This window comes from Sturnus vulgaris, chromosome 3 (genome assembly GCF_052056855.1).
Source record: "Sturnus vulgaris isolate bStuVul1 chromosome 3, bStuVul1.hap1, whole genome shotgun sequence".
Classification (NCBI taxonomy): domain Eukaryota; kingdom Metazoa; phylum Chordata; class Aves; order Passeriformes; family Sturnidae; genus Sturnus; species Sturnus vulgaris.
The window spans coordinates 60,691,522-60,714,412 of record NC_142245.1 but is presented as its reverse complement, the minus strand read 5'-3'; the positions used below and the strand labels follow the sequence as shown (position 1 = coordinate 60,714,412).

Below are 22,891 nucleotides of genomic sequence, written 5' to 3'. Positions count from 1 at the left end.
CATGTGGAGCCCTTCAGCAGACAGGGATGTGCTCATCTGTCATTTGCAGACCCCCTACACCTAATTAGGAAGAGGAGTTGAGAAGCTAGCTGTTAGTTAAATGCCAGAGGCTATGGATATGTCTACACTGTAACTCAGGTGCTAAACCTATCTTCATACTCTGACCTCTATTCATTTTCTTCCAAGGAAACAAGATATTTAAGCTGATCTTTGGAAGAAATCAAGTCTTCCCTGAGATGAAATCCACTAATTATTTTGGGGATAATTTATTTTCAGAAAACACTAGTTCAGCTTGTTCAGCTCTACACAGTTTTTCTATGTAATTCTAGCAAATTTGTTCACTTGATTACCCTCTCACTAACTCATAGCATACTCCATGGTGTGCATTACTTACCCATTACATTATAAGGACACCACTGCAGCAGTCTGAAACGTTCTGGACGGTCACAACATAAAATAAATATGTCTTAGGCCATGGGGGCTTCCTGTGGACTCCAGAGGAGACAGTGGGTGAGGTGGTCCAGAGCATATCCCGGAGCACTATGGATTTGAGTCACTCTGTGCCACCTGGTGTAGGACTGTTCCCTGAGGGGAAGTCTGTAGTAATGTGGCTGTAGCTATTGCTACAGAGACAAAATTGAGAGTTCCTAAATCAGGCAGGAAACAGAGGAATTTTGAAGGATCCTCAGAAGAATTAGTAAGATCTTGGAAGGAAAAATATTTACAATCTATTCAGACAAAATAAAATAAGATAAAAGGAATGATGGATGAAAAGCACACCAGTTGGATAAAAGAAGCTCATTCTACTTCTGCCAATTCTTCATTGTAATATGCCTCAACCAGGCCTCAAATAGAGATTTGCTCTACCATAATTCCTGCATTCAGTTACCATTGAAATATATTTATTGCTGGTGGTTAGCAGCCAGCCTTTGAAATGGTCCACTAAGTGCCTCATTTTTATATTATTTAGTCAGAAAAAGCCATAATTTAACTTTGTTTTGCAAGTATTCTGACAGACCAAGGAAGGCTTTCTTTATTTTGCTGTCCAGCGGTTGGGTGAGTCCCTTGCAGAACATTTGGCATCTGAACACTTTAGCGTTAAATGCAGCATCTTTTCTCCTTGAGCAGAGTGATGTGCACTGAAGGCTCAGCCCTCCTTCCTTCCCATATCCCAGATCCTTGGACAGAGAAGAGGCAGAACACTTCCTTGAGCCAACATGAGACTTTGCTCCAGAGACATTGTAGGAAGGACTGTGCCATTCTGGCAGAAATGAGGAACAATTATTCTTCCTGTTGTTGAAACTTCTCTTCAGGAAAAGACATGGACCAGGGAGATGAAGGATCTTGAACTTTAGACCTGGTGCATCCAGCACATATACCACCATCTGGGATATGCCACTAACTATAGGAAGCAACCTATGTGAAAATGGAAAATGTGCTACAAAGGCAGTGGTCTTTTTCAAGAATTTCTGCTTCCCAGAGAGATTTGACAATCCTGCTCCGGCTGGGGTGTGGCAGGCAGTCCAGCCAGGAGTACTGGCAGAAATGTGGGCAAATGCCAAGTGAAATCTCTTCATGCCTGTGCGTGGCCTTGTAGGAACCCGTGTGGAGGCGATTTGGTGTGGCAGCCCTGAGAGCTCACTGCAGCTGCAAGTTCCTCTGCAGGTAACGGTGCTGAGCAGCCGGTCTGCCCCAGCCACAGTCCTGAATGAAAGGGGATTGCTTTGGGCAGGTTTGGTGGGGGCACTCACTATTTCATTGACTTCTTTCTTAGCAATAGAGGTATAAGGGAGTGAAGGATCTCTTACAGACACAGAAGAAATCTTGTGCATTTACGCTAAACTCTAATTTGGGACTATTAACATACAGCATTTGACCTCCATAGGAAGTGCAATGCAAAAGAGAGGAATAGTTTTTTTACATCACTCCCAGGAGAGCACATAAAGGGAATCATGTCAGTTATCTTCTGGGTGCATTTGCTCTGTTTACTAGCTTGGAAAGTTTTTTTGTTAGTTTGTTATACTAGGCAATGTTGAAATGCTGGAACAAACTGTTCCGTAGGCTGTTATAGTCTTATAAATTCAAATAGTAAAGTAAATAAAGTATTGTGTCTGGCAGTTCTCTGTAACTGTGATAGACATTTATAGTTACGAGCACAATGGATTTTGTCAGCCATCACTTTACCTCCACAAAACCCTCCATTTGCTACAAGCCTGGTCAGAACAATGACCCCAAATTAATGATAATAAAAACCAGTTCTACAGGCACTCTCTGGTTTTAATTGTAGAAATCTTGGTTTACATGCAAAATTTTATTATAAGATCTTACAGCTCTTGTTCAGGAGCACTTTTCTTCCTCTTTGGGCAACTAACTCCTTTGCCGAGCTCAAGCATAAATACTTATGTGTATAGGCACACCCAAGAGCTATGAATGGGTCTTTTGGTCTTTTCACAACTACTACCACTACTACTACTACTACTACTACTACTACTACTACTACTACTATTATTATTATTATTATTATTATTATTATTATTATTACTATTGTTGTTGTTGTTATATTGCTTTGTTTTGTTTTACTTAATTTTATTTTTAGCTGCTCATGCTTCCACATGTAAGTAGTTCCAAAGTGAGCCTAGTTGCTGAGATGGGTATCTCATTCAGAGAAAGCAAGCAGACTTAAAACATGCATAACTTGATTCAGTAATCATGGGACGCTCCACACTGGCACAGCTTTCCTTGTGCCCTCTTCCTCACCTTTCTTCAACATATACTGTGGCACATCCTGAAAGAGAAGTCTCCCACCACCACTTCCTTGATATTGATATAAAGGCAGTTTCACATCCACCCAGATTCCTCCCTTTCCTCAGTAACCATGAAAACACAACATCCATCTTTTCCTCTCTCTGACTGTGTCTTTGGACTTTAAGCCAGGTAAGAGTATGAGCTATAAATTGAAGCGAATTATACAGCTGGGTAAATAAAGTAAGACGAAAGGGAGAAAAAGGGAAATGTGTTTCCTATCACAGAGTTTAAAAAACAGACTTGGCACACAAGGGGAAAAAACAAAACAGGAAGCAAGTTTCTACATATAAATTAAACTTTTTCACCCTCAAACTTTTTAGATAGCCCAGGAGTAATAAGTACGTGTGTTTCTTGGACCAGCAAAGCAAGCATTCCAACACTAAATGGCTTCCTGTTCAACACGTTCAAAGCCAGAGACTGTTTTTGGGGGTTGGTTAGAAATATGTGTGAAGTATGCACTTTTACTTCAGGCCAAATCAAATGTTTTTAATCTCCCTCCCATCCCCCTCCCCCCAAAAAAAGAAGAAGAAAAAAAAATCAAAAAAGGAAAATGTGACCGAAGTTTTCTCTTTCACTAAGGAAGTTCAATGATTAGCCTTCAGTTAAAGTGCAAATATTCTCAGTTCCATGTAAAGATACTTAAAAGGGAACTGGTCAATGTCATTCTACACTGGCATTTGATGCTGTTGAACTATAATGAGTAGGTGCATACAGGAGCTGAAGAACTTGGCCCCATGCAAAGACAGGAAAACAACAAATATTTGAGGGTGTGAAGTGTGTTACAGCATTTTCCCCCATTAGTGTAAAAGCTATAATTCATAAATTGTTGATCCATTTTCTTCTTCTACCACATCAGCCTCAAATATTATTTGGTACTGCATTTTGTTTGCCCCTAGATCTTTAGGTTTTTTGTTTAGGTTCTTTTTTTAGGTTTACAAGATTTGATTGCATGGCCAAAAGTCAAAGTGAGACACATGGGAAAAAAGCATGGAGCACCATATACCATGCCAATGTGAAGGGATTTTCTAGTTCCTCAGTGAAGCCACAGAGTACTTTTTGCAAAAAAAATTAAAAATAATTTAAAAAAATTTTGAAAAGTGCACTTTTTTTATTACAGCTGGCAGGCAATAGGTAAGTCTAACTAACCTAGACCTCACTTTGTCCCTTTCTATAATTTCAATAATTATTACTTCTAGTAACATATTTTCCCTCAACTCCAAGGAAACAGAAGCCATGTAAGTGGTAGCCAACTATTTTCTTTTAGTATTTTTCTCATTCCAGTGTTTTTGAGCAAACTCAGGTTCTAAACACTGTCCTGTTTCAATATTTGAAGAATGCTATGTACTGAGTACTGTCCAAGCTGGTATGTTGTTGTGAGGCATCAGTCCTGTCTGTTGCTCCAATCCCACCTCGAATGAACTGAGCTACATATTTTGTTTTGGTTCTTTCTGCCTAATTTTTACTAAAACCCAATGAACCAAAAAAAAAAACCCCGACCAATTCCCCTTTCCTCCACTGCTATGTCCTTATGAATATTTAGTTTTGGGTTTTCACTTGAAGAAAATGAGTCCTAGGCGGAGTCTTAAGTCTCACCTAAATCAGTAAAATTCAAGTTGTGCTGATTTGCACCAGAATAAACAAGTGTTTTGTTTAGGCCCTGCCAAATATAGCACTGTTTTCAGAGGTTCTGCTGAAGAGAGAACTAACAAAGTTAGTGGAAGTTAATGAATGCTAGATAGGCTTCACTGATGACTCATCCCTGGACTTCTACGTACTTCAATATCATACCGTGCTTGATATCCAGAGCTATTCCTGGGAGTGAGGAGGCCAGTGGGAGAAATGACCATTAAATGACCTTAGGTTTCCCTCCTTGAAAGTCCGTCTTTCCCAAGAAGAGTTGTAGGAATCCAGTTTCTACTGAATCTGTGGCAGTTGCTCAGTGAGGCTCTTCTGCTACCTCCCTGGGGCACTTCAGTTCAATTTCAGTTCAACTCCATTGTCTTTTACCCTTCAGACTCCTTCCTTTCCACAGGCCCATTTTCCCATATTCCCAAAATAAAAACACCATGTCTGTTTGTTATTCTGAACCTTGCAACTTCCTTTCCCTGACCTTCACCATTAATACTTTAGAGTTTCTCTTCCTGTTCCTTCTCATATAATATCATATTTCTACATACCAGTAATTTTTCTGATGTGTTAAATCAGTCATTAATAAACTAATATGAATTTGTAGGAAAGGGAATAGGTTTAGATATCATGGAAACCTCAAGGTCCAAACTTTCCATACAGTCATTTTGGCCAAACTTAAGGCTCACAGCAATAATCAGTATCAACAGATTATAATCTAAGATCATACACTTTGGTGTATAATCATTGTTTCATGTAACTCAGTCTGTTCTTCTAAAATTGACTTTTGAAACACAAACCTTTCACTTGCAGCATTAGAAAAGAAAGATCTGAGAAATATTATGAAGATGTACATGAATTTTATGTGTGAGGTGTAGCAGTTACTCCTGGGCTGCCCGCATATACTCTTTTAAGGGAAGACATAAATAGAGCATGAAAAATGAAGAAAAAAAAGAAACGTAGAGCAAGAAGGAAGGGAGGAAATGAAGGAAGGGAGGAAATGAAGGAAGGAAGGAAGGAAGGAAGGAAGGAAGGAAGGAAGGAAGGAAGGAAGGAAGGAAGGAAGGAAGGAAGGAAGGAAGGAAGGAAGGAAGGAAGGAAGAAAGAAAGAAAGAAAGAAAGAAAGAAAGAAAGAAAGAAAGAAAGAAAGAAAGAAAGAAAGAAAGAAAGAAAGAAAGAAAGAAAGAAAGAAAGAAAGAAAGAAAGAAAGAAAGAAAGAAAGAAAGAAAGAAAGAAAGAAAGAAAGAAAGAAAGAAAGAAAGAAAGAAAGATGGTCAAGAACAGAAAGCCAGTTAAAATTGGAAAATAAAATGAATGCAAAAGAAATATTTCACAGAGAATTTATGGTAGTTTAAATCCCTATTTCTTTTGCCAGGTAAAGAAATCCTAAGCCTGTTACATGATCTTAAACATCTTTCCAAGTGCTTCAGTGAATCACTGCCATTACCAATATGGGCAGAAATTTACTATATCAGCTTCCCAGACACTGAACACAGTGTTGGCAGAGCTGATAGATATTAACTCAGTGAGTCAGATAGGGTGTTCTTTTTTTATCTTCAAGGCACACAGGAGCAGCTCCAGCCATGCTGCTCCTGCAGCTGCTGCCGAAAGCTGGCTGGCCAGCGTGATAAGGCCGGGACTGCTGACGATTGGTACTGCAAGACTTGCATAGTAAGTTCAAGCTGTTCCAGAAGGGCATAAGACTGCTCCTGACATCCTGGAGTAGTTCCCTGAGGTCAGGTCAGTCATACTCAGGAAGCTAGGAATACCCCAACAAACAATACTATTGCTGTCATAGTATTATGTATGCTGTACTATGTATAGTAGGTTTTTTTTGTGGAAGCACAGTCTATACATTACTCTTTACTTAATGGGAATTTGTTTTGTTTGTTGGCAGGAAGGCTTTGGAGTATTTTCTGTACCTCTCCTAAAGAGATAGCTGTGGTTGAAGGTGGTCAGGATAGAAGAGAGCAACGAATACACTCAGCACTCTGTAGAAGCACAGCATAAGAGCAGCCTGAAGGTGCTTTGAAGCAGCTGTGTGTGCCATGGAGATATTGAATGGTTGACTTCTCCCCAATGGAATAAGTGGATGAAGTAACAGCCAGTCTCTCAAGTTGCTCTTCAAGAGACATCAGATTTTGGTTTCTCTGATTTTTCCATTCTTTTTTTGATTTCAGCATTCCATCTGAATCATTTAAGAAGTCTGAATTTCAAAACCAGATATTCACTGAGAAAGTTAGGCAGTGCTGATCTATAGCTAGGAAACAGCAGCCATTTCTTCCAGATGAATTCATAACTCTGTGCTTACCTTGTCCTTGTACTTTTCCTCTGCCACAATTGGCCACAGGACAAGAAAGATTGCCAGGGAGATGGGTGCACTTACTTCTCCTTGTGAGCAAACCTACCTACCAGGTACACCCCATCTCTGCTACCATACTGCATTGCTCTGAAGAAATCTCCTTCGAGTCACCCCAAAACATCAAACCTACGGGACTTATTAGAATTTAGCAGAAGGGACCTCGGTCTTTTTTTCGACAGCGCTTGGGTTCATCCTGTTGATCTGTACCATTTTGAAGAGGGATATTGAAGACCTAGGGCTGTGTTCATTAAGTGATTTGGACAGTCTTATTTACATAGCAATTGCTTTTTCAACACAGTCACAACCATATTGACCCATCACATTTCTGATGAACAGCCAGATGGGTACCAATTCACTTCAGGGAGATCAGGGGTGCCGTCCCAGACTGTCTTAATACAAGTTTCCAGCTATTTCCAGCTTACAAAAATTCCAAGGTCTTTTGCAGCTCACTATATTAAAGGCTGCAAGTCTTGACAGTGTGACTTCAGGTTTCCTTGAGTGCTATACTGCACAAACAGCCAACGGGAAGTCAGTGACAGACTAACAGGAAATAAATTGCAACTCCTACAGGAATTTCTTTCCCAGCCTGCATAAGTTGCTGATGCACTAGTATAGTGTTAAAGAGCATTTGCTTGACTGTTATACACTGGTAGATGTCAGGGTTCTGGGTATAATGACTGACCTGCTCCATCTGCACCTGACAGTGCTCCTCTGCCTACAGAGCTCCTCTTCCCCTTAGGGTATTCCCCCTACATTGAGCGTCTTGATGGGAGATTGAACCAAATTCGAGTGCAATGCCAGTCTAGGTGATTGACTATAAGTGATACTTGTTGTTTCTTAGCAGTAAAGCCTTTTCAGGAACCATACACATTGTAAATCAGCAAGTCTATCTTTCTTCCTGGTTCTCAGTTAGTGTGTACACACACACACACACACATATGCAAACACATATGTGAAAGAGCTCAAATAAATTTCAGGACTGCCCAAATGGCATTGAGTGTGCTGGAAAATGGCATCAATACAAGGCTAATATCATGAATGTAACTAGATTTGAAGGCTGCTATCACAAGAGAAATGCTCCAACCTGGTAATTAAGGAATGGGAGCTAAACCATTTGAGCCAGCTTGTTATAAGGATACCATATATTCACTGTACACTAGTTCATCAGCATCTTATGGAAACCAGAGACTGGAGATTTGCCATATTTTAGTGGTGCTTGAGAGTCCGTGATTGCTTCTGAATCGTACAGAGCAGCCTGTAAAGAGACATCAAAAGCGGAAAGATGCAAACAAGTAAGGGGAACCAGAACCCGACCCTCTGGTTATGCTGGGGGTCCTTTTCTTTTTCATTCTATGCATTTAGAAAGTGCCTGATGTGATACATTTTGCAAATAGAAAAAAATACATGCACAAGAGCTGGGAACATCTTGTACACAGATGTGAGTCAGTACTTGGCAGGTGGCTAACAAGAGTCAGATTTCCCAGACAATAATTGCATTTTCAAAATAAGAATTAAAGAGACAAGAAAAAAAGGGCTTATTCCCATTAGCTGAGAGTGTGAGCTCTGAAGTGAAATTATCTCTTTTTTTTCCACATAATTGATTCTACATCATTTCAGAGGTCGCCTGCATAAAACATCCAGGAATGATAAGCTGAATCTTGCAAGGACTTCACTTTCAAAATGGGTACAGGTTAATGACTTCATGTTTCTCTCCTCCAAGCTGTCCAACCATTTCTAGTCTAGAAACTCTGATAACAATATAATATAGTGTTCAAACAAGTCCTGTGAAAATGTCACAAGGGGATCCAACTATCAGTGTAGTTAGTCAAGGAGACTGGCATGAGGCACACCATTTGTTTTATTGTTACTGTGGATCAGAAAAACTTTTCCATAGCAAGACTTTTCCATACTGAATTGAGGACTATGAATTCAGACATGTCTTCTGTGGAAAACAACACCCAGCTTCCCCTTAGCCTTGCAGGACCATGACTTGGGCTTACAGTGCATTTCTTAATTTCGTCATAAAGATACAGATGTGGCCAGAACCACAGAGCTGTAGGTGGATTATGAAGCTATACATGGCAATTTGACTTTTAATTGCTAGTGATTTCAATGTTTGGTTATTCTGTCAGAATCAGTCTTTTTAATAGGCCTTTGAAAACTGTCTTTTCAAAAATAGTACATGAGAAGGTGCTTGACTTTGGTAGAAAATCTGCCTGACTGTCTGTCTATTTACATGCATGTTTGTTTTTCTACTATTCTACACATTGCTGGCTATGGAAAAGTAGAATGCCAGTAGTTAGTAGAAATTAGTTTTGGGGCAGAAGTATACTTGAAAGTTTGTGTTCAAGTTTCCTGATGAAAAGGCACGCTCCTGTGTTGACCTCTGTCTGTTGTAAAGAAACATATCTCCTCTCCAGGTAAGGAGTCTGTGTTGTGCCCTGGAAAGTGTGTTTTAACCAGAGAACTCTGCCTATAGAGAGAAATAAGAGCATAAAGTCCCCAGCATATTGGTATTAGGTTGCCACTTCTGTTTGCAGTGAGGTATGGAATATTTTAATATTTAATAATTTTTGTGAATTTGTCACCAAATTTTCTGTCAAAAAATTTTGCTTTCTTCTTAAATTCCAGTTCTCAATGCAGTTCTAGGTGTTTTCTCTGTTTGTTTGTTTGCTTAATGCAGGATAGGGGTAGGCCATGGAAAAGTGTGATCCATATAGGGTTGGATTTTCATAGAAGTTGCATCTGAGAAAGTGTGAGCCACAAGAATAATGTTAGACTACACATCCTTCACAGAACTTTTTAAGGTTCTAGCTGCAGTTTGTCCAGGATGTTATAATATTTTTCTGTGTTATTGTCCTTTAACATACATATATCAGTCCAAAGAAACATGAGTGGGTAGAAACCACATCTCCATGAGAGCCAGATATCACTACAAAACCAGTGGGGTGCAATGCTTTCCAAGTGACATAAGTGCCCTGCCATGAGATGGGTCAATAGCTCAGAACAGGATACATTTTTTTATTCATTTTATTAGGTGGAAAGGAGATTTAATGAGACAGAAAGTGCAGAAGCTAGCCAACAGATTATATGTTAAAAAAAAAAGACTTAAAAAGTACTTTGCTGGGAAAAGTGAGATTAAATATTGCAAGCCATGCGTTATGGTACTTGAAGACTAAAAAGAAGAATTTTTTTTGTATCTTCAGCTTCCTTTTTCTAAGCAAATTCCTGGGGATACTTACAGCATTATGACTCCCAGTTGTCTCCCATGATTGAAAGCTTCCAGGTTACCCACCCACTGTTAAAGGAAGTGCTTGTCTTGGCAGAAAACCTCGCTGTCAGTTCAGTCCTGACTGGGGCCAGTGGGAAACTTCTGGCTGTCCAAAATACAGCCAGGTTGAGTTCTAAGGGACTTAACTTCCTGAAGCTCACAAGGATGTGGAAATTCTCAAGCATACACTTGTCTTTGGAGTCATCGTGTGCATGACAGATATCATAAGAAACAAATTTGGGCTGCAACTTGGACATACCCAAGGGAGAAGGGGAAGCCCTTCTGCATCTAGTGCTCAAGGTCCCTCATGTGGCTGTGAGAACAGCTTCCTGAGGTGGTGAGTTCATCCTGCCCAGGGAAAATACACCCAGGGCTCCCTGGTAGCTTGTAGAAAGATCCCAGAATCACAGAATGGGTCAGGTGGAAGTGGGCCATCTTGTCCAATTTCCTTGCTCAATCAGGGTCATGCTAGAGCAAATGACACAGGACTGTGTCCAGGAAGTTCTTGAATATCTCCAATGGGGGAGACTCCACTCACAAGAGAGATGTTCCAGTCTCTTAACTATCCTTGTTACCCTCACAGCCCTCCAGGGGCTCCATGTCTCTCCTGTACTGAGGAGCCCAGGACTGGACACTCCAGATGTGGCCTCACCAGGGCTGAGTAGAGGGGCAGGATCACCTCTCTTGTCCTGCTGGCAATGCTCTTCCTAGCACACCCCAGGGTTCTGCTGGCCTTCTTGGTCACAAGGGCACACTGCTGGCTCCAGCCCCAGGTCCTTCACCACCTCTGCTTTCCTTCAAGTTGGCCCCCAGCACTGAGACCAAGTTGGCAGTGAGGATCTGTTGCTTGTTTGCTTTTGGTCTTTCTGTGGTTGCAAGCCATTCAATGGGAATAAATACTCCATGGCCTGAAGTAGTATCTCTGTTTCTGGGCTCCAGATAAGAAAAGACATAATATAAAAAGTGTGTTATAAAAAGAACAAAATATTGACCTGTTCCTGTGGTGAATGGGCGTGAGAGGGCTCAAAGTGCTGTGCTGTTACTTTTCCTGATCCCTGTGTAGAGATCACTGTTCATAAAAACAAACAAACAAGAAGCTAATTTAAAGCATTTCAAATCTAGTTATCTCTGAGCTTCAGAAGAACGGGCACCAACTAGTTCTGTATCAGGAGTGTGATGTCCAGTTCTGATTTTAAGTCATAGCTTATGCTTTCATGGACATTTAGGGTAAGGTTTATCCTGCCCTAGTTCTCAACAAGTTACTTCATCCTAATAGAATTGCCCAGTTCGTGGGAAGCCTGCTTCAAGATGTCCTTGAAGAATTTCTTAATCATCTGGCTTTTGGAAAACTCGTTTTCCAAAAACAAAACTTGCTGTCCAAACAGCTTCTGTTAAAGAGGAAACCTTATGCAATGAAGAATCCAAAATCCACTGGGTCAGAAAAAAAGGAGATGGAGCACCACATTTAAGGGTTAGCAGGCTGCAGGGCAGCTTCTATATTTTACCCAATGTTTGCATAAAGTGACCCATCTTTGGGCATCAACCAAAATCTTGGGGAAAGCAGGTACCAAAGCTCAGCCTGTGCCATCTGACTTGCTCTAGGCAGCTCTGAGTGATAGTGTACACATGGTTTGGTGTTCAGTTTTCAGGTGCCCAGCTCGGCTGAAGCTTAGTAAAAGGAAACTGGACATCTAAGCTTTTGAGCACAGCCAGAAAAATCTAGTGTTGCAACAATACCTGCACTTCAAAAGCTTAGTTTTGCTTTTGTATCTAATGACCACTCTGACCCATACACACTGCATATGTCCTGTGCCTTAGTATTCACCTGTGTGTATTTCTTTATCTCCAGCCTTTCGACTCCTGCTCCCTTACAGGATTATTTTTATTTAGACCTACAGCTTTTAGCAACCAAATGTTTTTGGTTGGACTGAGTTCTGTATCAAAATGCCTTTTCCTTTTGGTACAAAAATTTGTAATTCTCTCTAACATCTCTTCCCCTTCAGCGGTCACTTGAAGGGTAAAATATCTACTAGTAACAAATGCAGTTTTGGTAATGGGGTACTGATGCAGAATAAACATTTCTCCACAGCATTTGTGTACTTCAAACCATTCCTCATTAATACAGTTTATTCTAAATTTAGCATAAGATTGTAACTGGAGACCATTTCACTAGTGTCTATTAATACTGGGTCAGATTCTACAGCATCGGATACATCCAAAAAGTCCTTACTTGAACCAGAAAGTTCTGTTTAAAGTAATGGCAATTTAATTCCTTTTTGACTGTCTAATCTGGCCCACATTTAGGGACGCATCAACATTTTTTACAGCATTGGTAAGATGATAAAAAAACTTCATAGAAAAAGATTTAGGCTTTTGAAGAAAGTGATAGCTGATGTCATAAGTATCATTCTTTCCAAATCCTTCTTATAGCAGTGTAGAGTGGGGATCTTCTGCTGAAATGGTTGCCAGTATTTTCAGTTTCACACATATTTTTCAAGGGGTTATAACCTTCCTAACAGTAGTTTGAGCAGAAGGTTGTTGTGAAAGTGTCTTTTCCTATCTTGGAAGAGTGATATTGGATTTAAATTGAAAACTAAAATAACTGTTAATATTTTTTAGGTACTTTTCTGAGACATTTGTTCATGTATTAAAATGACATGTGGAAGCAGTTAGCAAAATGTTCACTTTAAAAATAAGAAAACATAGAGTGGAGAAGGACAAGCATTTTTTTTCCACCCCTTTAACTATTGTAAGAAATCTGTTTTTAACAGTGATATATGTTGTGTCAGCACCACAGAGGGGCTTGAGTCCTATGTAAATGGAGGCATCTGCTATACTTCTTTCAAAAGATCTGGCACTCTCCATTTCTGTTGAATGGAGGGCTCTCAGCCTCTCTCCTGGGGTCACACATAAAGCCAAGAGTTAATCACACATCCAGAAAGACACGCTGCTGCACTGCTCCATTCTGACAACCACACTGTGTTTGCAGTTCCTGTGTTCCCACCTAGTCTTCTGTCAGTGCTGTGCTTCCATTTAAATCTTCCTTGTGGTTTTTTTTTCTGCTTTGTACTTGTAAAAAGGGAAAAATATCCCCTGTTCATCGTCTTGCCAAACCAATCATACCAGTCTAACTTACCTTCTCTATAAATTTTTTAGCACTCCTGATCTTTTGATAAGTTTTTTTCACCTTCACTTGAATATTGGTCATTATACTTAAATACAAGTGACTTTACCTGTTCACAATACATTCAGAACCTTGCCTGTCCACATTGGGAAAAGATGACTTCATGAAATTTTTGCTGCCCTTAGTCTTATGTTAACATTTTCAAACAGTATGATAAGAGTCTGGAGTGAAATTTATCATCTCTCAACTTGAAGATACTATTTCTTGTCTTATCCCTTTCCATTCACCATGTGCTTAGGGATGTCATCTCCTGTGACCAGAATTCATATTCACCTCATTTAGACACTGCCACTTGACAGCTGCCATCTAGTCCATGCTATCTCTCTAGGGTGGGGCTCTAACTGAAGTGAGGCAATTCAGTTCACTGATCTGAAGGTGGAAGGACTAGTGTCTAGAGGTAATGGTCTCTCTCCTTTAACTACAGAAGAATCCAGAAGAACTGACTTGACCGCATGCCATAACTTTGTCATGGTTATGTGATATGAGTCCCACTCCATTATTAGCATGTGTATTGACAAGTATATTCGAGTACATTCATAGTCAAATATATTAGAGATGTGATGATGCAAAAAGGCTTAAGGGAAGAGATAATCCTGCATGTTACCAATTCCATTTATAAGAAAGAGGGAGCATACCTAAAGCTGTTAGTTGCAATATATTAGAAGCTACTAATAATGAGTGCTTGGCTATGTGCTCTGTGATAAAAAAAGGTGAGGAGCAGAGATACTCCTGACAATTTAAGTGGAGACTTGAAAAGAGAAATAAAAACTACTGTTAGAGTTCAAAATGTTTTATCAAGACTTTTAAAATGAAATAATCCAGAGCTTTATAGCCAAGATTGCAATTTTGGCCTAAAGAAGGAGCTAATGCTAGTCTTCTTTCAGCTTTAAAACTGTTCAAAGTTCATGATCCACCAAGATTTCCTAACCTTATCAGGAGAACTTCAAAGAAAATGTCTGAGAGTGGGTGTCACCAGGGAAAAAGAAATAAACAGGGGCTAGCATAACTATAAAATTCAGCATGTGAAAAGGTTCTAGGCAGACGGTCAAAATGACAAGAACAAATACACAAGAGGGCAGAACTCTGTCTGCCAACAGTTACAGCAGTATTGCATATCACTTGTGTTCCTGCTTATGGTAACGTTGTTCTAGTACAGCCCACTTGATCTTTCTGGATCTAGTCCTGATTTTCAGTGATGTGAAAGGAGAATCATCTACATGTGCCTCTTGCTTTTACTTCTCCTTTGAACTAAGAGCTGAGGAAAGTGGAAACTTCTTGTGAGTGTTGATATTATACCTTACAGAAGGCTGGGCTGAGAAGCAGGAGTTGAATGTCTTTGTATATATTCTTCTGTTACACAAGAAATTATTTTTGAATGCAATCAAAACATTGGCCCTGGATCCTACTGCACTAAACAGTGGTGTAAGGGTTCTCTGCAAGCCAGATGAGCAAAAGTAATGAAAACACTAGTCAAAGTTCAAAGCCACATATCTTGCTTCTGATGGGAAAATGAATCAGGTACTTCAAATCTTTTCTTTCTCTAATTCTGGCTTTAATGACTTAATATGTTATTCAAGATATTTTAAAACACTCTAATTGAATAAATAGTGCATCTTTAAATGCACCAGTTAATTTCTTCTGTGAAATGATTAAAAGTATTAGAAAAAAGATTCTGAGTATAATGGGTATTTTTCCATTTTTGTGTTTGTTTCTGTGCTGATAAATAAATCTGTTCTATGCCTGGCTAGTAATAGTCATTATCATTGCTCTACAACTACAGCTATGGAAGAAAAACATCTTGAGAAAAAGCAGCTGCATCACCCTTAACATAAGGAAGAAATCTGAATACTTGAAAGCCTTTTAATATACAGGCAAACACAAGCAATATTAGCCTCCCATTATTAGCAGACCTTCCTTGTTGAGGTGTAAGACAAATATAAGGAAAAAATGTCTGCAGTCTAGGGAGGTTGTTTTTCTTCCTTCTAAGAGCTGGAGCAAAAGCCCAACTGGGCTGTTTGTTGGTATCCTGAACCATTATTATTCTCCGAGTCTCATTAAAACAAAAGAAAACAAAACAAAACCCCTGCCTTTGTCTTGGGTCATTCCAGAACATTTGCCCTCTGCAGTAATGTATCCAGGCAGGAAATGTTTTTCTTCTTTTAAAAGGAACAGTGCAAGGATATTGTGAAGAATTCATGTAGGATAACATGCTATCAGCACCCTCCAGTTGTTTCTTATGGCCATTTTCAGCTCAAACGGGGACACTGAGTTCGCTTGAATTCTCATGGTTCTGGCAAAGTCATCTCTGTGTGACAACAAAAAAACCCAACAATCACTTCCTAAAAAGTTTCAGAGAATTACTTTTCTCAGACTTGTCTCACTGTTTAATTCCACTGCTGAGAAGAAATGCAGTTTTACAACAGACTTGCCCCTTGACTGTATATTTGTCAGTGGTGACTGTACAGTTTTACCTTCTCACACAATTCGCTTCTCTCTGGAGGAGATAATAAAGAGGCCATACGCTCATGTGTCCTGTGGATGGACGTAGCCCATGCTTAAGGTCACCCCAAAACAACAGACCCTCAATTGCAGTCATGGCTAGGGGCCTTTTCTATAAAAAAACCCTTGTTTTGCTGGAGGCAGCAGACTTTGTAGGAGTATGGCACGCCAGAGATGCACAGGAATGTGAGGCTACTTCATAAACACAATTTCCAATCTCAGGATATTTCTCCACAGCAATTCTGTGATATAAAGTTAATATGGATTCTTTATGCAGGGAGCTTTATGTTCTGAAGACCAGTCGTGATGCCACTTAGGTGACAAGGGCTTCTCTCAGTTAAGTCACAAGACCAGGAGCAAAGCAAGCCTTCTTTTTGCACAGAGAAAAAGGAGAGAATTGACAGCAGTGGAAACGTTCTCAGACTTCCTCAGACATTTTCCTAGAGAAAGCAGTTCTCAGGGTATTTAAGTGTCAGTGGTGTTGGCTGCTTGGTTACTTTATTGCCCAACTTGTGGCAGTTGTCCTCTATGCGTACTTTGCCCATGTCCACAAGAAAGAGCATTTATAATTGCAGCCAGAACAGAAAGCAAAGCTCATTTTCTAACTGTGGATGCCAGCTGGCAAGTACAGGGCTTGTTTTCTTTCTAAAACATAGACTTTCTTTTTAGCCTTAGCAACTACCTCCCACTTCCTCTAAAAATATGTGTTTGATGCTTGGTAAAGATCACTGTGGTGATATTACTGATGAGAGGAAAAAGGTAGGAGGATGGTCAGGATGATAGCCACAAATTAAGGAAACCTAAATTAAAATCTCTGTCACATACTTCCTGTGTTATCTTTGACAAATCACTGAGCCACAGAGCCACAACAGACTTAGTTTTCCTCAAAATCTGTGCTTCAATTTCACATCTGTCAAACAAGAAGCGTAGGATTTCTGTAGCATGAGTTTATGTAAATTCTGATTGTGAAGTTTCTGATATTTGCTGTCGTGGGGGCCACATTGCTTTTTAAACTAAGTCTTTTGAAAGGGATCATTAAGATATATAAAAAGAAGACTTGCTTTTACCTATTTGTTTATTCTCATCATAAGGAAGATCAGTCTGATGACAAAAATAAATACTGTGGAACTGCAGAAGAGGACTTCTTCATCAGGAACAGATGAACAAACCCTTGCAACCTTTTTGGGAGAAACTTCTCCTCTGTTGAGTTTTCCAGAAGAATAAGTGTAAAAGAATGGTTGAAATAATAAATTCTTCTGAAAAAAACATGGTTTCCTGTTGAGTAATCCAAGGCTTTATTGTTTCTCAGGAATCAGAGAGCTGCAGAATCTTAAAAATAAAAATGAAAAAAAATCAACACACTAGTTAGCACAGGCTAATAAAGTAACTGTTAACATTACGTGACGTGCCTCTGGAAGAATATTTATTGCCCCAAGAATTCCCCAGTGATCGTTTTCTGACTGGTTTTGTTTGTTTTGTGCGATTTAGAGTCTATTGATACGAGATATAATTTAAAAAACATGAGGATGAGAAACAGTTTCTATTATTTAAATAATTATTTTACTTTCTTATTGCCAAGTACCTATCCAAATCTGTGAAGAAACTGATAAATAAAAGTCTCAGTCCTGGACCCACTCATGTAGGAAAGAAAATTATTGCCTGTAGTCAGAGTTGACAGTGGGCTCTTACAAACAGCAAAACATACCCAAGCACTGAGGTCAGGGGTCTTTTTGAGTGAACCAGCCCAAGGATCAGCTTGCAATTATGTGATGTAAGTGCATTGCTGTTGTGGGACCTGTTGTCTGTGATCAGGGCTGAAGTGCTATAGAAGCCAGCACCAACAGAGTGGGAGCAGCTTACCAGAACCCACACAACATTTCCCACAGCTTGACCCAAGCTCCTCAATATTCTCTGGAGAGAGAAATAATTTTTCAAGAGGACAAGTTCATCTTCAGTTGCTTGCCTTGAAAAACTAATTCTCAGTTTTGTTAGTGCAGTGGAGCAATGAACCTCTTTGCAGTGATGGCAGCTTTAGAGTGATGCCTATTTCCCACCCACCAATGCCACCTGCAAAGTTTTTACGGAGTTGCTGCAGTGGAAAAATTTATGAGAGTTATTTTAATCAATTATTTTCATCTCAAGCCTTAATGTTGTTAACTTTAAGTAGTCATTAGAATGCTGGCATGAACAGTAGACAATAGTCACAGGTTTTAATGAATGCAAATGTGGGGAGGAAACCTTTTTCATCTTCTAAGAAACAGAAGGGATTAATCTAAAATGGCATACTTAATTACCTAAATCATGCCTTCTTCAGTGAAAAGCAATGAAAGTGAGAGCCTGTGATTATTTCTATATTTCTGAAATAAAATGTTGATGCCATTAGCTAAGAAATACTTCAGTGACAGTTTGAAACAAATGTCTCCAATACACTTTCAATATAGATTTTAAGAGTTCATTATTCTTGGTTTGTTTTATGCCAGTTGAACATTAAAAACAGATTTTCTGCGGCTTAGGAATTATGCATCCTTTACATGAAGATTAATCTTCAATAAACATGCCTTCAACAATCAGCTGGTTCATTCTATATGTATAGCAAGGAATTCAAGTCACAGAATCCTTATAAGATGCTTATTTTAAAGTACCATGATTTCCCTGCTTATCCTGTACTTTTTTCTCTAATTCAATGGAAAACCGATTATTACATAGGTATAAGAAATGTTTCTAATTTGGCTTTTTCCTGATCTCCTCTTAGCAGATATTACTTTCTCACAGATTGCCCCATTTTAATATAGAAACTGCATAAATAAGATGTCAGAAAGAAAAAAAAGTGCTTGTCAGAAAGAAAAAGTGCACCTCTTTGGTTCCTACAGAGAACAACTGCATGTAAACAGATACATGTTTTCTGAAAGACATAATTCTACCCTGAGACTAGTGACAACTGATTGAGGCCTAAAAGGTTCAGAGTGGTCTTTCCAATGACTGGAGGCAGATTAAAATTTGTCTAGTGTCATGTCAGGGAAAATGTCCTAGTGCAGATTCATTCAAGGACTCACAAATAACTACAGACATTTAAATTGGTTGCACCAAAACAAGTCTTGCTACAAATTTTCTTAAAATTTGAAGAAAAAAGGAGATTAAATAACCCAGATCTCAATTTTGTAGCTCAGTCAACCTTCTCCATTATCTAAGTCATGGCTGAAAAGTGCTGTCAGGTAGAAACCCTGTAAAAACAGATGATGTCATCTTAAAATTGGGCAAAACTTGGTATTCTAGTTTAATTTATTTCGAGTTCTTGCCTTTATTTTACCACAAAATTCAAATAAAATTAAGATTTGATAACATAAAGAATGTAGCCAACAAAACCCTTGGAAGAACAGCTATCCTTCCCTCATTCTAATTCCAGTCATTTTGTGAGATGGAGTTTTCCCCCCCTCTCATTCTGATACCAGTGCATCACCCATGCAATGCTGGTCATTTTAATCTCAACTATTCATACTTTTTCTCCAAATGTGAGATATTTATGTAGAGCAATATATATTCAGCTGTGCTTTTGTTATTTCAAATATATTTATATATTGACACCTTCCAGCACAACTTTATAGATATGTCATATTCTTCCTGGCACCTGTAAGGTTTTCAATCCCTACTCAGCTATCTGTCTAACAGAGAGGAAGGAAATTATTGCTATATGGTAGAGCTCATTGCTTGTCTTCTCTCAGCTCTTGTGTGCCACCTACACAATATGGTATTCAGTATGGAAGTAGTTATTTTTGTTTTCATTTTCATATCTTTTGATGACTTCAGATATACAAATACCTTTGTATGTATGTTCCCTGATCCCTGTAGGAGGGGAAGACCACAGCATTCTGCACACCGTTGTGCTGTTAAAGAGCTGCATGAAGGTAGAAAGGATCCTGCTTGCAGGGCCGCTGTGTGAGTTGCCCCAGCAGGGTTTGTTATAATCCATCTGACTATACTGCCTGTAAAACCTGTTAAGACAGCGGTAGAAAAGTGCCCAGAGGGTAACCCTAGAGCTAAGATTTCTGTGAATCACAGGTATTATAGTAGAGAAATTGCAGAACCTGAAGCTTTTGTAAAGACAGGGAATGAAATCCTAGTTTCATTTAAGGCAGCAAGGATTTTGCTAATGATGCTACCAGGTATATCCGTTCAGGTGAGATGCAGGGCCCTTACTTCCAGCAAACCTTTGGGTATCAACAGGTCTAAAGAAGAGCATTTTTTCTCATCTAGGAGAAGGTAAGAACTCTTCACAGCTGAGTGATCTGCAGAAGGTGGGGCTAGAGACAAAGCAAACAAAGGAACAAACTTTGCCTGTGACTATTGGCAGTCATCTGTGGTTATGTTGCAGATCAAGAAAACGACATAGCATTTTTTGCCTGTCACTTTTACTACAGAGGATCACAGGCTTAGCCTACAGTAAGCTACCTCACTTTGCCTTTCTTTCTTTTTCCTTTCCCCCCAGAATAGCTCAGACCTGAGGTTCTCCAAACCATGGCTACTTCAGAGGGTGTTTTTTACCCAAGCCCCTGGGCCAAACAGCAGGTGTAGCACAAGGCTCAGAGTAAGCCTCTGGGCAAAATGCTAAGGGTCAAGCTGCTGACCTACTTTGCACAGCTGACATATTCATGCTTTCTCTAGGGCTACAGGGAAGGCCTGGGCTGTCCAAATGCTGTGTGTGTACAGCTGCTCATAGGAAGTAGAGGAATAGACCTTTTTTGTAATAAAGTTGTCCTATTAGCCCTGAATTTCAGACTGACCTTTTCTTTTCTGGTGGAATCTAGGACCAGGTGGCCTTTTGCTTCTTGAAAAGGGGCATATGGTTATGTACAGGGCTCATGTGATGATATTAATGATTGATGATTAGAAGGAAAGTAGAAAGTAGAAGGAAATACCAGGCACATGGCCTGTTCTATAGGGGGTCATCAAGCTAGAGATGGTAGCTGTATTTCAAGAAAATGCCTAAGAGCCTAAAGGCTTTCTAATAGCATTAAAAGTTTTATGATCTGGAGTAAGGTAATCAAATCTCATGCTTCAGGGCACACGCTGATCTCCACAGGAACCAGGAAGGCATTTCCCACCATGAGAGCTTTATGCAGTTTTCTGGGTGGTTTCCATCTTTTCCCAGATTGATAGTAAATGGAGCCTGTTGGAAGCAGGACACTTGAACTGCATGGAGTGACCCTCACATACCTGTGTCCCCATGTAGCTCTTAAAGACCTAAAGATTTTGAATCCTATAGAAATGAATGCATTATGACAAGAAAGCTCCTGCAAAATACCTTCAAAGTGAAACTCTAGGCCAGCTTTCAGTCTCTATTAGGTAGGTGCAGTGCTCATTGAATGCACTCCCAGAACAGAGAACAATACTTGGCAAGCTGCTTCTAGTGAGGGAAATGATTAATGCCGTATGTCAAGTGCTCATAAAATGGTGTGGCACTTGTACACAGTGTCTTTTCTCATCTTAGGTATGAGGCTAGTCACTGCATCAAAGCAAAGCAGTGTTCACATCATCTTTGTTCTCCAGCCCCTAATGCACTGTCATGCCAGCCAGCTTCTCTGCATGCCCATCTGATAAAATCTGTGCTCTGCTTTGGCTGCCTCCTGCTTCTCTTCTACTTTTAATTGTCTCTGTGGCTTTTTTCTTCCCTTTTTTGTTTTTCTTCTCATTCTATTCTGCCCAACTGAAGGAAATAATTTGTCAGTTGTTATTGAAATTTTTACTTTGATCTGGATAATGTAAAATATTTTAATCCGGAATGAAATATGATACTACCACTTTGTCATTAAAAAAAAGAGATTTTTTTTCTCATGGGAACATTTATATAGACATGTATATATACACATATTTAACAGTAGCATGGACAAAAGCAAATTGTTTCAGCAAGGCAGCATTTACCATCAGTTCAAGCCATGACTTCTTAATTTTTCCTGTTTGGAACACAATGTTTAAGAATGTTTTTCTTATAATGACACAGTCAATGTCCCTTTTGGCTCCAAAGTTAATACTCCTTTTGACACCTCAGTCAGTATTTTCCCCTAATACGCTATATTTTTTCTCATCATTTTTCACAGCCTTGTAAAAGTTGTGATGACTCGGCCGAAGAAGAGTTTTGAAAAGCTACATCTCAGACACTAAGGTCAAGAAAAGCAATTGGCTCCTCATATACTTTGCAAGTTTAATGATCAAAACAACTTGGGTTTTTGTAAAATGAAAGCTAGTCCTCTGTCTGAGAGAAAGAAGATAAAGTAGTCAAATAACTCTGTAATTTCTTTTTTATTTACTAGTTAAAAGGGGGAGATAACCCCTCCCTGTCCTCTGTTCAGTGGAAAATATAAAAGTAGCAATTAAGTAGGTACAAATATAATGCAGACCATAATAGTGTAACCATTGTCATTCTGCATGGAAACAGCGGGTGAAATAATTGACAGAAAATACTACTGCTGGAGAAAAGTCTCCAGTGTTTATGTTGGGATCTACTCAGAAATTCTGGAGCAGACAAGCTCTCAAAACTGTGCAACTTTGAGGAGAGGCAGGAAAGCAAGGAGTGACAACATCTTTCACATAATGGTCACTTGTGCTTATTTCTCTAAAGGAGGCCCAAGATGATTTGATTCAGCTTTACACATCCTTGTGAAGTTGTCATTATCTCCTTGTTCTTCCCTAGGGTTTGATAGAAATGGCAAACTTGAGAAGTCTGAAGAAGATGAGAATTGTGGATTTTAAGAAGTGGTTTGGTGAAGGGAGAGTGATTAACCTGAAGTGGAAAAACACTAAAGCTGAGACTTGTGATGCAAGAGGGGTGGCCTTGGAGAAAGGGACAAGAACTGTTATCCTCCTGCAGGAAAAAAAGGAAATCCAGTAGACAGAGAACAGATTATGGTCAGAATTTTTGTTAATGGTTTTGCTTTTTGTGAACCAGAGTGTTTTCGTACTAGAAAGCAGTGAAAGCAGAGATTATAAGAGACACAGCTGCAGATATAGGACATAGCTGCAAACAGCTTCTAGAACATGTCTTATTTGCTTCTTTGCTTCAGCAGAAGGCCACCTTACACTCAGTGAGAGAGACTAGAAGTGGCTCACAATCATCAGCTAATCAGTCAAACACAACTCTCCTAGGCAGAGT

The 22,891-nt window shown here is 39.4% G+C and overlaps 2 long non-coding RNA genes across 10 annotated transcripts in view; one reads left to right on the top strand and one right to left on the bottom strand.

Moving 5' to 3' along the window:
• LOC148224377 (uncharacterized) overlaps positions 1-22,891 on the top strand; it is a 77,873-nt gene that overhangs the window by 42,544 nt on the left and 12,438 nt on the right. For 4 of the 9 annotated variants that reach the window (XR_015802491.1, XR_015802496.1, XR_015802493.1 and 1 more), the window contains exon 6: positions 1,129-2,490. This is a non-coding gene — a long non-coding RNA (uncharacterized LOC148224377). Of the gene's footprint in view, positions 1-1,125; positions 2,494-6,328; positions 7,787-21,839; positions 21,954-22,891 lie in introns of those variants that run through there. The other 5 variants (XR_015802490.1, XR_015802488.1, XR_015802489.1 and 2 more) reach the window with 5 other exon arrangements.
• LOC106851931 (uncharacterized) overlaps positions 16,785-22,891 on the bottom strand; it is a 43,736-nt gene continuing 37,629 nt past the window's right edge. The window contains exon 3 of the long non-coding RNA XR_015802497.1: positions 16,785-17,076. This is a non-coding gene — a long non-coding RNA (uncharacterized LOC106851931). The remainder of the gene's footprint in view (positions 17,077-22,891) is intronic.